The sequence below is a fragment of the Miniopterus natalensis genome, chromosome 9 (assembly GCF_054644295.1).
Source record: "Miniopterus natalensis isolate mMinNat1 chromosome 9, mMinNat1.hap1, whole genome shotgun sequence".
Classification (NCBI taxonomy): domain Eukaryota; kingdom Metazoa; phylum Chordata; class Mammalia; order Chiroptera; family Miniopteridae; genus Miniopterus; species Miniopterus natalensis.
The window spans coordinates 24,206,243-24,220,880 of NC_142089.1; positions in this window are offsets into that span (position 1 = coordinate 24,206,243).

The following is a 14,638-nucleotide window of genomic DNA, read 5'->3' on the forward strand; positions in this document are numbered from 1 at the left end:
CCAGCTGTGGCTCTACTGGCACTGTGTGGACCGACACCCTTTCTGCCCAGCTCCACTCAGCCCCAGGCTCTGGGCTCAGCAGCTGGAGGTGCAGCCCCGTCCATCACTGAACTCATCCTGCCCAGGCCTGGGAGGATGTGGGAAACCCAGTTCCAACTAGGGCTAGAATTAATTTTCTCACCATAAGCCACATGCCCTGTGGGTGCCCTGGGCTTGCCTCTCCTCACCTGCTGTGGTCTTATTTCAGTGCCCTTGGGGGGCAGGGCATCTCTCTGTGGGTCTGACCTGTGGCCAGTCCTGCTGCCTTTGAACTTCAGGTCCAGCTCACTCTGCGGAGTCTGGTATCTGCCTCACCTCACAGCCATTCCCTCCGTGGGCTGGGCCCTGGGCTTCATGTTCATGGCAACCATGTCTGGACCTGCCATGAAGGGAGATGGACCAGGGCTGCTGAGCCCCCTTCTAACAGACACTGGCTGTCATACCCAGAGCACATACAAAGGCACGGACAGCCACAGCCGGGACACCATCATTTCTCTGAGGGGAGGAGGCCTGAAACTGGGCCATTCCTCTCAGGCTGAGCTGCTAAGATCCCCCTGTCCCCCTGCCAGTTTCCCCTTGTCCATACCCTCTCATTCCCTTCTCCCAAATTCTAGCTCCAGAGGTTGTCACTCAGAGTGCCAAAACAGTGGGAAGGATTTGGGGCATGAGGCTACACCAGGCATATAATTTACAGGTTCTCAGCCTCATCCTAAAGTCCAGCTTGGTCTGGCTCAGCCTATAGACCCGAGGTCATAGACCCTTGAATTGACCGCAGGGCTGTCTCAGTCCCAGCCCAGGGAAAAGGGTCATCTTTTCTGCTGGTGCTGGAGGTGCAACTCACTCTTCTGCCCAGAAACTGCTTTGTGCCACCTGATTCTCTTGCCACTTACTTACGCCCTGGAGGGCACCCCAAATCTTTTCAAATAGTATATGGAGAATTGGTCAAAAAGGACCCCCTTGTGGAAACTTGCCTTCTACACAAATAATCATAGCTACCAATTATTGAGCACTTGCTACATGCTGAGCTCCAGGCTGAACATTTCGCATGTACTTAATCCTCACAACACTAATTCTAGGAGGCAGTACTAGAATAGTAATATTATCCCCACTTTACAGATGAGAAAAGTGAGGCTCAAAGTCCATCATACTCTAAAGCCCTTCTCAGCCCCAAGCTGAGACTAATCTGTGTTTTATCAATGGGCCTCAAGAGCTGTTTCTTGGGGGCCCAGGGGCAACTCATAGTTGAACTAAGATGCGATGCGCTCTCTCCCCGGCAAGCACTAGGAAAGTGCTCCGCCTGCGTTCACATGGCTTCATGCCTCCTGCCCCCTGACCCTGGGGTCAGGTTGTGAGCCACAGGAGACAAGGCGCCTTTGCACTGCATTCCCTCATGGACACAGTCCACCCGGCATGTCCTCTGGGCCAGCCTCGTGCAGAGCTGGCCTGTCCCCTCCCACTCATCCCCAGGGACTATCCTAACAGGATGGGCGGGTGTTCCAGCTGGTACTACCTGAGGGAGGGAGGAGCCAGGAGAGAGACCTGTGTCTGGCATGGGAATCTAATTGCCACAATCTTGCAACGAATGTGTCTGCTCCTCCTAATGTGGGCTGACTGCCCAGCGTTCATGTTCTTTCTGACTATCTGAGAATCCGGTTCATTTACCAATCTGCCCCCAGCTCACCTCTGGGAATGGTGGAGCCCTGCTCAGACACATCCGGCCTCCCTCAAATGCTCTCCCAGACGACATTTCCCCAGCTCTTACATAAGCCAGGGAGCCCAGCCCCCACCAGCCAGGCCTTTAATTGGAAAGCTCTTTCCCAAGGGCCTTGGGATAGAACTTGCTCCAGCCCAGGCCCTCCTACCATTCAAGCCCCACTGTGGTCTCTCTCTCACACACAGACACTCCCAGGCACACAGATTAACATACCTCAGCACACACTGCAGCGGCCCAGGCCACATCATCTGCCCATGCCATTGGCCACACCCAATGGTTCAGATGCATTGTGCTCACTGTAAAATATGCTGCCCGGGGTCTTCCAGGGCCACCCCCACCAGGAAGCCCTCTCTGACCACCACCATTGGCAGTCATAGGGCTGGCCTCCCCTGGCTCCCACAGTCTGCAAGCTCATTGTGCCGTGGGTGGGTGTCTCCCTAACGAGGCGATGACCTCCGTAGGGAAGGGACCCAGGCTGATTCCCCCTTGTTCCCCCAGCACCTAAACTGGCCTGGCCCTGAGTGGGAGGGTAGATGGACTAGGTGAGTGGATTATAAAAAGGATCGCACCGAATGTCCTCCGGTTGGTGACCTGGGCACTCTGCAAAAGCAGCCCTATAAACTTCCCAGAATGTCAGCTCTAGACGGACCTAGGAAATTAGTCCATTCCTCAGAGGAGAATCTCAAGCCCAGCTGCCAGAGGCAGCACTTAAGGATGCACGGCCTGTTGGTGGCAGAGCCAAGCGCTTACCGAGCTCCCAGGCCTCTCCCTGGCATCACACTGCTCTGGACCTTGGTAACAGGCTCTGGGGTACTCATTCCCCAGAAATGAACCCACCACCTACTAGGCCCTGGGTTCAGCCAGGGACACAAACGCCACCAAGACGCAGCCCGGTGCTCAAGGAAGTGCGCAGACATGGACCCAAAGAGCTGTAAAGTGGGGTGAAAAGGAAATAACAAAAAAGTCTACAGGGGTGCCACCCAGGAAGTCAGGAGGGGCCGGGTGAGACATCTTGGAAGAAGTGACATCCAAACTGCGTCTGAGAGGGGAGTTTACGAGGACAGAGACGGGAGAGGAGAGGAAGCGCTGGTGCAGTCAGAGAAACGCGAAATGACACAGCGAGATGGGACGCTGCTGGAGCCCTAGGCACAGGGGGACCTGTACTTTGAGGCTGGCACAGGGGGCGAGGCCACAGCAGGAGGGGCTCTAAAGTCAGCCTGACCCAGCTGGACTCCAGCTTGTAGGTAAAGAACGTTATATGTGGAGTCCAGGTGCCTTCTAATCCCTACGCTTTGTGTTCCCACCATCTCGAGTGGTGGGAAGCACAGAGATGCTATAACCCCACTCGGTCACTGACCCAGGTGACCCCCAAATCCTGGAACCAACTCTTCTCAACTCACAGGAACTCCTCTTAGCCCCAGATGACTTTGTGTCTTAGAGCTGGAGCTGTGATCTGCTAAGAACTGATCTTGCAGAAATGAGTTCACATTGGCTTCAGAGTATGGGGTCCTCAGAATAAGGCTTATTAACATACCTGGGACTTTGTAGAGCCCAAGCAGCTTTTTCAGGGGCTGAGTGAATGAGAGGCTTATTACACGGCCCAGGGCACAAGATGAACACTGCTGGGAGCTGAGAGAAGGTGCGCATTGCTTGTGCGTTTTCCCACAAGATTGTACCTGCACCGAGGACGCTGGAGCATCTACCAGACCTTCACCAGGGCCCAAGACTTAGTAAAAGTTCAGAAACAAACACCACAGGAGACTGGCAGAGGATGGATCTAGGTTAGAAGAGGCTTAGGACATGGAGGCAGGAGGAGGTGGCTGCCTCTGTGGCCATCTCCATTCCAGGGCTTAGAGGGTCTGCCCTCCACCACCCTCCTGGTCCCCCCACCTGACGGTGACACTCAGGACCCATAGAAGAACACAGCAGGCTGAGTGGGAGCACAGGGGTGTTTCCGTGGAGCCCAATGACCATTAAATTCCTGATGGACAGCTGAGTGGTCCTCTGTCCTGACCTCTCTCCCAGGAGGCACTGCCCTCTGAAAAAGCCCGTGGCCTGACTCTGGAGATCTCACCAGGCCTCCGGAGCAACAGATGTGAAAACTGAGCCAGGCAAGGGGAAGTGGTTGGCTGAGGGTAACACAGTGAGGCAACGGCAAGGGCGAGGGAGGACCCAGGCTCTTCACTCTCCACCTCACCACCCCGACTTCCTGGAGGTGACTCAGAGAGACAGTCGGCACAGGAAGGAAGTGGGAAAGGGAAGCCCAGCCCGCTGGATTCCAGGTCACCACTTGGTTAGTGCAAAGCCACCAGCCACCTTAGCCATGAGGGTCTGCTTGGCGTCTGTGACCTCGCAGCCTTTCCTTCCCGAGGCCACAGCTGTGGATCGTTTCCTCCAGGGTCAAGCTCACTCGGCCTCTCTGGATCTCCAGGGACTCTCTGCTGCACTGTCCCATGGTGCTTCCCTCCCGCCGGGTCAGGGGGTCACCTCCATAGACCTGGGAAGTGGCCGGGCCTGTGTGGGCCAAAGGTTCATAAGTGAAATGAGGTGTGGTGTAATTATAGCCTCATATTTAACAACTGGGGCTCTGCAGCCAGGGCTCAGTTTCATCATCTGCTGGCTACGAGTGCTCTGGTTAACTTGGTTTCCTTATAAATCTGTAAAACGAGATGATATTATCTACTTTCTAGGCTGCCAGGAGGATTAGATGAGATGATACAGTAAAGCCAGCCACAAACTAAGCCACACGCGCTGGCTCTTGTCATTGCTTACTTTGCTAGGTAGATATATATGCATTTAATTCTCACAACAAGCCTGCAAAGAATATATGATGATTCTCATTTAACTGGTGAGACACCTGAAACTCAGGGAGGTGAGAGCTATGGCTTGTGGAGGCAGGATTTGAACCTGCCTCAGTCTCATTCCAGATCCCACATGTTTTCTGTCAGTGGCAGCATCTTGGGTGGTCCTATGCTGGTATTTGTCCTACCAGCTGCATGCTTGTGTGGCAGGGTCCCTGTCCCTTCCCCCCCGATTCCTATCCTGGTTCTGCTACCTCCTGGGAGTGAGGCTGGGAGTCCCTGAGCCTCTGTAGTCCCATCCATACCCTGAAAACCTGACGCTCCCCAGCCTTCTGAACGGAGGAACCACCGAGATGTGTGCGTGTGGAGCCCTGCTGCTGCTCCCTGTGGTCTGAGTGCCCAGTGCTATCCTGTGGCTGGAGCCTCTACTGGGACTGTGCTCCGTGCAGCCTGTAGTCAGGGACCCAGGAGGACCTAGTGTGTGGGGGCTGCTGCCTCAGCCACCACAGGAGATGCCACTTGCTCCGTCAGCAGGGGGCTTTCCAGAGGCTGACAGCAGGCCTCTGGGAGCCAGTAGGGTGGGGCTGTAGACACATTAGCCTTTGCTTCTCTGTACTAGAAGTTCGTCAAGGGGCAGGACTGGCTCACAGCACATATCACGGATGGACGGTCGTCTGCCCCACACTCCAGCCACATGGGCCTTCTGCTGAGTCACTAAGTGGGGCCAGGCTGCTTCCCCCATGCCCAGCTCCAGCAGCGCCTCCATGAGACTCCCTGACTCTCCTGGGAGGAGAGACCATCCCCTCCTTTGTAAGCGGAGTCCCCACCTCAACTATAGCGTGTGACTATGTCATATTTCCAGTTTCTACCTTGAACCCTTGTTGGAACAAGGTGAGGGTTTGAATAAATAACTCCACTGAAACTTAACTGTTTTCCATTCATATCTCTTGCTGGATTGTGAGGTCCATAAAGGCATGTTCTGTGTCTTCATCTTTGTAATTCTCAATAACCAGCACAAGGCACCTGGGGGATTTGCGGCCTGGTTCTCTCTCTGTCCATGCAGCCCACGTCCTGTGTCACCATCCTCCCACCCCCCTGCTGTCACAGGCTGGGCATGTGTTAGAATTGTGCATAACAGTAAAGGACATGGGCTCCGGCAGAGTCAACAAGCGAGTGAACTGGCTCCTGTTCATGGAAATTGCCTCACATCGTGGCTATCTTGATGCATTCTGGGCTTACTTTTGGGTTTGGGGCTATATTTTCAAAGAGCAGGGTCCTTGTTTACATCATCTCTTCCAGAAAAGTGAGAAGATGTTTAAAATACAATATGGGGTGGCGATCAGGAGTAGGAATCCACCAAAAGCCCCATAAACTTGTCTTCTTTTCTCCTTCGAGTGGCTTCTGGTGAGCGCATGCGATTGCCTGCTTCCAGGGCACAGCAGGTGCTGTCTGACCTGGACATGGCTGGATCGTGGGAGTTTGCTGTGGACTCTTAACTGACTGGATCCATGTGCAAACCCAGCCTCTCGTCTGGCCCAAGGAGCCCTGGGGAAGGCAGTATCAAAGCCTTCCAGGAATGGGAGGGGGAGGCGACAAACAACGAGCAGGAGCTTCTGAGCCCCAAGGACCCAGGAAGTGTTTCCAGCTGCTATGCGGCTCTGGTTTTCATCTGTGAAAAGGGAAAATAAAACCCGCCCTGCAGTTACTACAGGGTCAGTATGGGAGGCTAGTGTCTCAGGGCATGGTAAGCGTCCATTCATTCATTCCACGGATACTAAGTTAGCATCTCCTATTGGCCGGGCACTGCTCCAGGCAATGGGAATAATGCACAGACAATGGCGTATTAGATGGTGGGGAGTGCTATTAAGAGAAGCAAAGCAGGGAATGGGGTGGTGGAGTAGGATGTTACCATTTTAAATAGGGGCCAGAGAAGGCTTCACAAAGAAGGGACATTCAAGTAGAGACATGAAGTGAGGAAGTGAACCATGTGTGTATTTTTCCCAGCAGAAGAAACAGCAAGTGCAAAGGCCCTGAGGCCAGAGCTGGAGAAACAGTATGAAGGTCAGAGGATATGGGGTGTAAGAAGTCATTTGTGGCCACATCATTGCAGCTGTGAAGGCATTTATAAGACCTCTGGCTTTTACTCAGAGACAGGAAGCCCTTGGAAGCTTTCCAGACAAGGGTTGATACAGCCTTTTATAACTGATCAATAAACTTTAGCTGCCCCTTCCCTTCAAAGCCTGTTCAATATCCAGACCTCTGCAATGGAAGCTCACACGTTTTCTCCTTGCTAAGATTTCTTCCAGATTTCTAACTCCCCCAATCTGGGGAGGGGGTGCTTCTTACTTTCTGCCAAGTGCAGGCTGGAAGGGAGACTTGTGGAGACTGTGGCTGGGAAGAGAAAGCAGCACAGGAGTTTTAGGTTGGAGATTTTGCCCTCCCTTTATGCTCGGAAGGCCTCTGGGCCTGGCTCAGGAGCAGTGTGCACTTGCACATATGCAAGCACACGTGCGCGCGAGAGGTGCAGAGTGATGTTGGGGACACTAACAAAGTTCCTGGTGCCACTTCATCACCTGAGACAGCTCCATGCAGAACTGGGAATTTCATACGGCATTCCCTCACCCTACTTGTCTACCAAAAGGTGAAACCATTTGTTTTAAAATAAAACAATTCTTATCTCCATCAGTGCTTCTTAACCTTTTTGGGTCACCTGGCCCTTTGAGAATCTGCTCAAAGCTATGCACTATCTCTTCAGAAAATGAACACAGGGTATGCACTCATTCCCCTGTAATTTCAGGGATTTCACAGATCCCTGAAAATTCAGGAAAGAAACCATCATTTATGCCAACGATTTCCCAATCTGTAGCTCTGAATGAATGCGTGAGTGAATGAATGAGTGAATGAATGAATGAAGAAATAAACAAACGGAGAATAACGCAGCTGCATGCAGATGGAGCAAAAAAAGGGGATGAACAGGACAGACAGATGCGGCCTCCTCTGGGCACCAGGATTCTTGGTGACGGTTTCTGACACCTTTAAAGAAGCTGACAAGAAGGATGTGTGGTCTGGCCTTGTTTGCCAGGCACCCCGCAGAGAGGCAGAGCCAACCCCCTTAAGCTTCACCTCATCCAATCCCTCTGAATGACTATCTTTCTAAAAGCCATCAGGTCCTCTCCTGCCTTTCTCAGGGTGCCCTGAACAAAACAAAGCAGCACCTTCTCTGGATGACTACTGGACACCAGTGTGAATGCGAATTCAGACATATCAAAGTAACCAATCTGTTCTTCATGATGTGCAGCTGAGCCAGCTGAGGCCCAGGGCTCCCACGTCACTCCTCCAGGTTCGTTTTATTTTTCTGATACAGCTCCTGAAAAGCTGGAATGAACTTTTAACTCATTCTTACAGTCACACCTCTCACTGCGAAGCTTCTAACCTAATCCCAGTTTTCCCCAGTCACTGTTGTATATTATAACACAGGGAGACCTTCAGATGTGATTGGGGTGCGTAGGAATGTCTACCAAAACTCACAATAGCCCCAGAGAGGTCTCCTGCTGGAGCAGAGCCCCCAAGGCCCTAGAGACGTGGCTCTGAGGCCTCTCCAGCCTCTTCTGTCTTCATTCTGCCTCCTCCCGGGCACCGAGCTCCAGCCCCCCGAGTGGCAGTTCCCCAAACGGACCTGCTCCTTCCTACCTCCGTTCTATGCATGTGCTGTGCCTGCCACCTGGGACAGAGGCCACCACCTGCTTGCCTGACAAGAAAGCTCTTATCTCGGCCCAAGCCTCCCCTCCCCAACCTCCCCACGCAGGCCTGCTTCCTTCCTTTGTGAATCCTGCATTCTCACCTCAACATGGCACTTATCACATTGCCTTTCCAACTTTCAGCCTTTAGTACATCGCCTTTCAACTTCTTTTTTGACTCTTTTTGGGGGAAACAAAGTTAGAACTTAGATAAATACACTTACGGTTGTTTCTTTACATATCATTTCCTGACCTGTGTCTATCTTTATTTCCCCAGCAAACAGCACAGCAGGGTACATACTGATATTTTAGTGCTTATTTGTTAATAAACGTTCCCTTTGTAGAGTTGTTCTCTTTACCCTTGCCGCTGGATTGTCTGTTGGAAGCTCAACCTGCTCCCCCACAGCTAACAGGGTCCCACCTCTCACTGCTCTCCCAAAGGCCCCACTTCTAATCTGCTTGGAACCTGTTAGAATGGCGTGTAGACCACGAGGCAGCGGGCACCGAGGGACCCTCAGGAGCAGACTAGCCCACTCACACTGTGGACTCGCGTTATTATGCGCCAGGTTCTAGCTGCCCTGGTGCAGCTGCGCTTTCTGAGATCCGGGTAGGTGAGGTCACTAGATGGGAAAACTCCGCCAGTGAGTTGTCATAGTAACCAGGACTTTCAGTTTCACGCGAGAGAGTCCCTGAGAGGAAAGCACACAAGGGGTGGGGGAGGAGTGGCAGGAATCCGTCAAAGGCTTCCTCACATTGTCCTCCCGTCCCCTTTTCTTTGCTTCTTGCTGGTTTGCACGCTCAAGGTAGATGCCATTATGTGTGGGCATCTGAGTAGAAGCTGCTTAAAATAGCCATCGGACTATTTCAGGGAGCAGTTGAATATGCATGAGGCTATTTTAGAAGAGATGTCCCTGGCCCGGCCAATCCAGACCCCATCCTTTCCCTTGGAAATGCCAAGCAAAGCTGAATGGGACCTTTCTTAGTCTTTCCCACTGGGGTGGGGTTTTACAGAAGCCACAGAAACTACACCCCAGCTAATGTTGGTCCTGAAGCCCTGTCAGCTCGGCCTCCTGATCCTGTGGTCACGGTGGCTCCTTGCCAGACAGCTCAGCCCTCCAGAGTCCTCCAGAGCCTTGGCAGCCTCCACAGCAACCACGCTACATCCAGTTGGCCTGGATCTTTGGGGGGTCTCAGAATCTCAGGCCTTTCCATTTGTTTGTCATTTATTCATTCAGCGCGCGTTCCTTGCTAGATAAAATGTGCGAGGACTGTGTTGGGTGCTGGGGATTCCAAGGTTTCTGGGACAAGTGTATCAGAGGGGAGTAGACGGACAAGTGAGTAGAGACAATAGCCATGCAGTTTAGAACTAGAGGGGGTATCAGGAGGAGCCCTCCTTCTTGCTGACGGCTTGGGGAAGAAGAGGAATTTTTAGCAGCGCTCTGGGGGATGAGCAGAAGGCCAGTATGTGGGAAGAGGCACCGCAGGCTCAAGGAGAGGGGGTGGTTTTGCGTGGCTGGGGTGGGATGCCCTGGTGGGGGGTGAGAAGGGAGGGGGAGCCAGGCTGGGGGAGCCTGGAGTGTGGGGCTAGTGCCACCTTCTCTGAGCGCTCGGGCTAGGCTGGGAAGCCTCCCCCTCCATGAGCCCACAATGCCTGGGGTGTCCCATCACCACCCTCAATCTAGACTGGAAGTACCTTGAGGCAAGGGTTTGTCAGGTTCTCCTGGACATCTCTGCGACCCAGTGCCAGGCTTTTGGTTAACAGCATGGATTCTGGAGCCAGACTGTCTGGGTTAAAATCTGGCCGGGTTAAATCTGGCCTCTGCCTCTTACTACCTGTGCCTTTGGGGAAGTTATCTGACCTCTCTGCCTCAGTTTTCTCACCTGTAAAATGAGGTCATTAACAGTACTTATCTCTTTTGGTGAGAAGTATGTGAATTAATATATATACATATAATATAAAAGGCTGAGAAGTCTGTGTGACAGGTAACAGGCAATAGATAAAAGTATTTGCTGTTTTTATTATTGTAATGAGCTTGACTTTTATCTTGACAATGGATTGCCATCGGTGACGAATTTTTCTTTCCAAAATAAAAAGAACTTGATTGCTTTTGCTGATTTTACTTATATGTGTCGACTATAAAAAGTTAAAGCATTATAAGTGGAGGGAAGAAGGGAGGAATCACCTTAAATCTGACCCTCAGAACACTATCATTAACATGACCATCTTTTTAGATATAGCCAATCCTCACTCATGGATTCAGTACTTGCAAATTCACCTACTTGCTAAAATTTATTTTTGACCCCCAAATCAAGGCTCACGGTGCTTTTGGGGTCATTTGTAGACATGAGCAGAGCAGCAAAAAATTTGAGCAGCCCAACGTGCATGTTCCTAGCTGAGGTTAGAAAAGATGTGCTGCTTTCTCGTTTCGGTGGTCCTATGTAAACAAGCGTCCTTGTAACCGGCTAGTCAATGCCATGCTTTCTGCATTTTTGTGCTTTTGCCAGTGATTTTGCTATGATGTGCTTTACACAAAAGTATGTGTATACGATCGGCTACCTTTAAGGACAAGTTACAGTGCTCTTGGCCATGAGTTCAATGCTAATGAATCAATAATGCACATTAAATAAGCTATTTTTTACAGAAACACACACGAAACAAGGTTATGTATTGATCAGTTGACAAGAGTGCTGTGACCAGAGGCTCGTGGGAACCTAACACTGTATTTCACTAGGAGTAATGGTTCAGTAATCACTAACTCAGTGCCTGTCGGGACTTACAGAATATATTGCTGTGAATAAGAATCGGCTGTCCTGTTCTAGATTCACAGTTGTATACTTTTACGCAATTTGGAACATGCCTTCCACATTCTTTTGACACCTTTAAAAAAATCATACATTACTATGTCAAAGGTATCTTTCCATGTCCATAAATGCAGGTCTCCAGATGGCTGTATCTCTGTGAAGATTTCTTTAATTTTAACCAGTTGTTCCCGACTAATGGACCATTTTGTTGCTTCCTACTATTTGCTAATTCTAAACAATACTATGATGAACATCCTTATTGGCACTAATAGAATAGCTAACATTTATTCAGTACTTGCTATGGGCCTAGCCTTCTGTTAAGAGTTTTATAAGTATTATCTCATTTAAGCCTCACCACAAGCCTATGAAGGTGATATTATTATGCCCACATTAAAGATGAGAACTCTGATGCTTAGAGATGTTAGGCAACTTTTCCAAGGTCATACAGCTTAAAACCAGGTCTTTCTGGCCTCTGACACCTCACTCGTAACCAAGGTGCTCTGCTGCTTCTTACACGTACAGGCCCAGGCACTTTTTGATTGTTTCCCTAGGGTATCTGTTTAGAAGTGGACTGCTGAGTTGGGAGGTATGCACATTTGAAAATGTTAGTACATTTTGTTAAATCTACCCCATAGCAAATGTGCATCAACTTACAACCCACTAACAGCGCTCGAGAGTCCCTGCTCCCGTTCCTTAGCTCCCAAGTATCCCCATTCTTTGAAATAGTCCCCCAAACGAACAGCTTGACCCTTTAACACGTATCCTTTGACTACTGGTGACTGCCTTTCTCGTATGCTTACTATGCCCTGTATTTTGTCCTTTGCAAATTGTCCACATCTTCTGACAATTTTTCTACTGCCAATTTGTCTTTGCTTCACTTATGAACTTTTTCTATACTAGTGCTACTGACTCTCTACCTATCATACATATGTTGGGATACTTTCCTCAGCTCGTCACCCTTTAAACTTGATTGTTGGTTTTTTGCCCATGAGGTTTTAAATCATTTTCTTTCATAATTTCTAGATTTAGTTTTATAAGTAAGTAGGTATTCTCCATCACAATATGATGACTATTCCCTCATTGTTTTTCTTCTAGCACTTTTATGGTTTCACGCTTTTTCATCACCGAGGAATTTATTTTGGTGTAAGGACTAAAGTATGCATCCAGTTTCATTCTTTTTCTTCTCTCATAGCTAGCTCGCTGGTTGTCTTTAGAACACACTAGAAATCCTCTGCCTTTTTGTCTCTAATTCTAAACACTACACTCGCTTATATCTACTTCTGGGTGCTCTGTTCCAGTCCATTGGGCCATAGGCTTGTTCCTTTGCCAACATAGAATTTTTCTAGGTTATTCACCCACATTTCTTTTTCCAGATGTCCTTTATAATCATTTTATTAAAAGTATGTGTTGGCCTGGCTGGCATGGCTCAGCAGTTGAGCGCCGACCTAGGATCCAGGAGATCGCGGTTCGATTCCTGGTCAGGGCACATGCCCGGGCTGCGGGTTGCCCAGTGGGAGGTGTGCAGGAGGCAGCCGATCAATGACTCTCTCATCATTGATGTTTTTCTCTCTCTCTCTCCCTTCCTTTCTCTGAAATCAATAAACACATATTAAAAACTAAATATATTTGTTGGGATTTTAATTGGGATTTAATTTAATTTATAGATCAACTCACAATACCCTCCTAAGTTTATTCTTAGATATTTTGTGCTTCTATTTCTTTTGTTAGGGTCTTCTCCCACTATGCTTTCTGACTGGTTCATTTTGGCGCTACCTTCTTCACGGAAACTTTTCCGCAAACCTTGCAGGAAACAATCACTCCCCCCACACCATGCCTCGCTCACGTCACTTCTTACTTTTTGATGATGAATTATAATTATTGGTTAGACAGTAGGCTCTTTAAAGGCAGGTCACTGCGTGGCCTGCTTGTACATCTCTTGCCACATCTGGTAGATGCTTGAGACCATGAAGATATTTGTAGGATGAATGAGCAAATGACAAAATTTTGCAGTATCTTGCATAATGAACAAGACTTTTTCCTAGGAAGCTGAAAGTGAAGTGAACCGATTCCATTATAAAAATCTACTTTTCCACAGAAAACATGCTTTCAATAGAAAACATAAGGAGTTTTATGTCTCCTCCATTTTGCCCTTGGCTGAACCCCCAAGACATGTCAGAATCAGAGAAGTGGCCACTGCTAGACAAATGTGCCATGTGCAATGGGCTGCAGAACCTCTTTGCAGAGCCCACCGCCCTCACCGAGACATCCCAGCATTTCTCAGGGAGGCTCTTGAGGCCTCGAGAGCCCTCTGGAGGAAGGAATTCAGGCACCTACTGTGTGCCTGCCACTCTGTTATACTTTTTGAAAAGCACTTTCCCTTAAGATACAACAATCCTGTTGGCATCACTAGTCCCATTTTGCAGATGAGGAAACTGAGGCTCAAAGAGATGGAGACCCCAGCTAGTAAGTGGCAGGCCTGGAGGGAGCTGACACTATGGAACTCTAAAGTTCTCGCCTCTGCCACAATAACATCCAGGGCAGCAGAGTCTGGGAGGTCGAGGGGCAGTGGCCCAGAGAGGAGTCCCATAAGGAGTCGGAGAGACAGGGTCCTGCCCGCACTAAGCCAAGGTAGTCCCTAGAGAACTGTTCTTCCCCCAGAGCGGCATTTGATGCTTGCAGGTTGTTCCTGAAGAGCATCGGACTTGGGTCAAGCTGGGGACATGTTACACAGATCGTATTGTCACCATGGGACTGGGGAGGGGAGGGATGGCAGAGGTGGGAGATGTGCCACGGGAGAGGGGGTTGGTCTTCAGCCCACATCTGGGGACGTTCTTCCATTTGCCTCCTCCCAGCCCATCCAGGGTGAGGGTATCCTGACTTGGCCCTGCAGGCCCCTCCTGGGAGTCAGCCAAGCAGCCACTTCCTTATTGGGCTGGCAGCTGCTGGGCAGGCCTCAGCTCACTTCTCAGCCTGGATTGAAGCTCCAGTTTCTTGTGAAGAGCCGTGGGGTGAGGACCAGTTCATTTGCTGACCTGGACACTGTGTCTGGCCCACTGCAGGCCCCAGGGACATGGAGATGAGCAGCACACGGGGCTCTTGCCTTGTGGCGCTGTCTGGTCAGGAAGTAGCTCATAAGGAAAACTTCCCAGCCCCACCTAAGTGCTGGGGGAGCCTAGACTAGGGCTGAGTATGTGTGTGTGTGTGGGGGGGGGGTGTCCACCCAGCATGTAGCAAGCTGAGAAGGTTGGGCATTAGACTAATGCGTGAGGACTTCATCCTGTGCGCAAAGGGGGACTTCCCACATTTTGAAGTAAGTCTCTCATGATCAGATTTGTACTTTAGAAACAGATCAACTAAGTGTATTTATTTTCAATACACTGATCTTTAAAGTGAAAATGAAAGTATCTCCATTTTGGAAAAACAATACCAAAGACAAGGAAACACAGAGCAGATGGATACAAACCTGGCTGACCTGGACATGGAGTGAGAGAGACCACGTTCGTGTTCAAGTCCCTGCCACGGATTTGCTGGGCAACCTTGAGCCA